Source organism: Pinus tabuliformis, chromosome Q (genome assembly GCF_031772625.1).
Source record: "Pinus tabuliformis cultivar Carrire ecotype Pingquan chromosome Q, CPIR1, whole genome shotgun sequence".
Classification (NCBI taxonomy): Eukaryota; Viridiplantae; Streptophyta; class Pinopsida; order Pinales; family Pinaceae; genus Pinus; species Pinus tabuliformis.
In genome coordinates this window covers 1,251,921,073-1,251,925,615 of record NC_142296.1, presented here as the reverse complement: position 1 = coordinate 1,251,925,615, position 4,543 = coordinate 1,251,921,073, and the positions used below count along the sequence as shown (strand labels likewise).

Genomic DNA, 4,543 nt, shown 5'->3' with positions numbered 1-4,543 from the left:
TCGCGATCATCCTTGTTGCTGTTTCTAGGGTTAGATCGAACGATCCAGGTGAGCGCAGGTCAGTTCAGGTGTAACTACCCCTGCCCCCTCCACCGTTTCATCGGGTCATTTGTCATGCATACTCAACTCTGTAAACCTCTGTTGTGTGCAATATCAAACCCGTGTCCGAATTGACCTTTGTCTCATGCTTGGGGGGCATTTTCATTGTCATTCAGCTTTCCGATTAGCAGTTGCTCAGGTTTATCTCTTATTTTTTCGTTCCATGAACCCCTTGGGACTTCTTTTGCAGAATTTCTAGAGAGATTGGTTGTTCGAAATCACTGAGAGGTAATTACTCTTATGTACCCTGGGTTTCTTCTATACATATTTATAAACTTTGGGGTTCGTAACTTCCTCTAACCCTCCATTAAATTTTGTTGCAGGTTTGGTCAAGGAGCCAGATTCCCTTGCTATGCTCGAATACCAAGTTCTCGATGTCGCCGAAGTAGACTTCCACGAACTCCAGTCATCATGGTATTCATATTATTTTCAATCCTCTCTTCTTTTAAACAAGGAAAGGTTATTTTCCATCTTTACGCATTTTCTTATGGCAAGGTTAATATCTCTCGGTTTCCATTGCGGCATCAGACCATTCACCAAAAGAAGTATTAAGGTAAACAATCCCTTTTTACTCATGTACTGCTTTCATTCCAGGTTGGAATTAGTTTGTTAAATTGTCATTAGCTTTTATTTATAGCTTAGGATCCAGAGGAACTCTGGCTGGTGTACTCATATTGGTTGCTTTCAAATTCTTGACTTTGTACATCCCAGCGCCAGATTCTTACATTGAATCCTTTGCTACCAGGTACTACTTCGATTGTTCCCCTGGTCGACCATCTCGTTAAAGCTTGCTGGCACAAATTTTCTGAGTTCTTATAGCTCGCTACAACTTGTTATTTAATGTTGTAACTCTCAGCATTAGTTGTCAGTGATGTCTAGGCCAGAGCTGTTAGGGTTGAATCTCAAATTTCTCTTCACGGGAGGTTGCTATGCGCTGTATCATGTCTCGAGTGTTGGACGTGCAAGGAGCCAAAACAGAACTAGAAAAGCAGTTTCACTTCCTTTTTTCACTTCCAGCCACAGGAAAATGCTCTCATATTGTGTAGGTGATTGTGTAGGTAAAGAAGAATGAAGAAGGTGAAATTGTCGTTTCTCCAATTTTAGTGTTCTTCTTTTATACCACAAAGGTCACAGGAAAAAGGGAAGAACGTCAATTTTGGTGTTCATCCCCTTCTCCAAGTCCATCTACCGCTGTCACTATTCTGTCTGCTCGAGGAAAAGCTGTCGGCACTCTAAACCACTTTGCTATAGGAGAAGCTGCCGGCACTGCAAACCACTTTGCTATAACAAGACACCAAGCTCAAGAAAGAACATATCCACTGTATCTGCTATCTGCTCTACTTTGTATTTTGCCATTGGCATGTCTACCTGTAATATTAGTGTCTATGTAATACATTGTGATTTCGATGACATCAAGGGACTCAATGAGAAAGCTGTAGTTCTAATTCCTAAACTACTATTTTATGTGTGTTGATTCTTGAATACTCCAATTTCTTGTATGTTTGATGTAGGAATTAGTTGCATCAATATTAATTACTTGAAGAAAATGCTGATCCTCCGACTGCTTTGTCTCTTTATATTGATATGGGAATCCCAATTTCTCTCACCTATTAATCTTGATATGCATGCAGACTTTATTCAAAGGCAGATCATTTAGAGAGTTTACAAGTGGAGCTTTGTCCAGGGCCAAGGCTAAAACTGCAGTGGGTCCTTTGGAAACTATCTGGTAACTTTTCTTCATTCATTCTTCATTTTATTCAGAGACAAGATGAAATGTTTTTAATCTTTTTATTGGAAATTTCAAGTTGCATTATGCAGACAGTATGGTGCTTACTCTATAAAGTCCAAGATCCTACTGGAAGTTACTGCTTAGTAATGGGCAAAATGGAAAGAAAACTCTTTTCTTTTTTTTCAATATCTATTATTCTTAGTATCCATTTAGGGGTTGGGGGTGATGGGAGGAGGGTTCGGTTCCAGACATTTTTTTTCTTCCTGTTCTTACTGTTTTTTAGGTCTTGGGCTTCCTGAAATTTATAAAGCCTTTTATCTTTTGGCAGCAGAAAAGCCATCATTCAAATTAAGTGTGGCTGATTACAAGGAACTAACTAGAGATGATGCAACGCGGAAATGGTCATTTTCTCATGGGGTTGTTAACAGCTTGGACTGCTCAAAATGTAAACGTTAGAAATACTGATCGAATCCTCTTGAAACAGAAGTTCCAGCTGGCTACGAGAATCCTTGGGTCTGGGAAACCGTGGGTTGTCAGATGAAAGCAAGGGAATTTGGATGGTGGAGGATGAATGCTGGGACGAAAATTACCCACTGTCTCTTCCACATTGCTATCTCGCTTGACCTCTTCTCAATGTTCATGGGATGCTGCAACCATGGTGGGGTGGTGATGATGCTTCTGCATCATTGAACTTGATGGAAAAAGGTGCTTTTGAAGTAATCTGACTGTTGACATCCACTTTGAATTTGAAGTCAATATCTCTAAACGTTGTATGCATGGCATTGGATAAAGGTGACAGTTACTTGGAGGCTAATTCTCATTTTGTCGGTGTTTTTTATTACTTGGAATTTTCTGAATTGGTTGGCCTTGGGAATCACTCCTGCTCAGTTAATTTTCTTCTACACTTGTCTCCATAACCCACAGAATTCAAGGCACTACAGTCACAAACAAAATTTTAAGAGTTTCTCATCATTGCTTTTGGAGATTTACATGTGGGTCTGCAGATTTGAGGTGTTTGAGAGCAGATTTGCACAAAGAATTTTAGCAAATTAATGATTATAAGAGCTGATCTGAACATTAGCTTGATGTCCCATCAATTTCTCAGCAGAATTTAGGTGTAACAATTGAATTACAGTAAACTAATTTTCTGATACCAAGTGTCTTTGTTGGTCAAAGTCATTTTTTTGCACTTTAGATCACATAAGGATCTCTCCTGAGGGCAGAAAAGCACTAGCCCAAAGTGCAGAGGGAGTATACAATAGGTGACAATGTACCCTCCCTAGTTCCCTTTTAATTGGATGGCTTCTAAGCGTTAATTGTACAGAGAACTTGGAACTTGGGAATGTATGGCTTTGTATATGCAACCATTTGCCCTATGAAGCTCTATAGTTGGATCTTCTATGCCTGGCTTCAACCTTGTAAAATTTTGAGCAATCCAATTATTTATCAGGAAAATAACACTTCTCAAACTACATTTCTCTAAAGTTTGTTTACAGAATTTGCAAATCTTATTGCACTCCGAAGTTGCAGGATGCTTTTTTTGCTTTTGTCAAACCTGCAAAGCGCACAAAAATTTCGACCATGTTTTGGCAGGTGCCTAGAACTCACCCACTATGTCACTCTTAAATTGGTGAAAGTCAGTTTGTGTTTCCAGGGAACCTTTATTTTCCCTAGAAAAATGAGGGCAATCAGATGATCATTGTATCTAGTTGCATTGATAATAGAGAGTCAATTTAGAACACAAAAAATAGTGTGCACATTCTAGAGCAAACCACTTTGCTATAACAAGACACCAAGCTCAAGAAAGAACATATCCACCGTATCTGCTATCTTCTCTACTTTGTATTTTGCCATTGGCATGTCTACCTGTAGTATTAGTGTCTATGTAATACATTGTGATTTCGATGACATCAAGGGATTCAATGAGAAAGCTGTAGTTCTAACTCCTAAACTACTATTTTATGTGTGTTGATTCTTGAATACTCCAATTTCTTGTATGTTTGATGTAGGAATTAGTTCCATCAATATTAATATTTTGTAAATGTTCTAAATTTTTGAATATATATATATCCTTGTCACATTTCGAATGTTGCTGTGTCCTGTGTTGGACGCTCGTATCCACGTCTCTTGCATGTCCCAAGTCCTGGTGTTGTGCGACCTAGAATCCCATGATGAATTGAATCATAGATCCATTTTTAATTTCAAATGAGTAGAATTGAAAGAACATTTGATGTTGAGTCTCTCCAAGTTGTTTGAATCAGTTGTTTTCTTTTGATGCATTGTATACTTGAGATTCAAAGTACTTGAATAAGTTTAAAAAATTTATATGCATAAATCTTCCAAACTCATCTCTTAAAGGGGTTCTAGCACCAGAATTGGCCCTTCTAGCTTCGCCGCAGACCTGTAAGTGCCTATTACTCAAATGAAGCTTGCACATGAGCCAAGTTTTTGTACAGTTATAAGTTAGTCTAGAAATATGAATATGTTTGTCGAGCTGTTGACATGAACAACCTCGAGCAAATTGGTATCTTATGCAGGAACCTTCGTGCAAACAATATACTGGGTACCATACCGAGAGAACTTGGTCAACTAAAGAATCTACAGAATTTGGATCTGGCTTTGAATTGGCTTAGTGGTGCCATTCCCAATGAAATTGGAAATTTGTCAAACATTGCCATAATGTAAGATAAATCCAATCTGGTGCACTTTGATCGA

At 38.5% G+C, this 4,543-nt stretch overlaps 1 long non-coding RNA gene across 3 annotated transcripts; it reads left to right on the top strand.

Annotated features, from left to right (window-relative positions):
* The first annotated feature begins 232 nt into the window (after positions 1–232).
* On the top strand, positions 233–2,334 carry LOC149224352 (uncharacterized). 3 transcript variants are annotated; one of them, XR_016249059.1, is made up of 5 exons: positions 233–327; positions 423–513; positions 595–652; positions 1,731–1,825; positions 2,157–2,334. It is a non-coding gene; the product is annotated as an uncharacterized LOC149224352 (long non-coding RNA). The 3 variants fall into 3 exon arrangements; XR_016249060.1 differs by lacking the exon at positions 595–652; XR_016249061.1 differs by lacking the exons at positions 233–327; positions 423–513; positions 595–652 and adding an exon at positions 1,183–1,420.
* Positions 2,335–4,543: the final 2,209 nt, after the last annotated feature.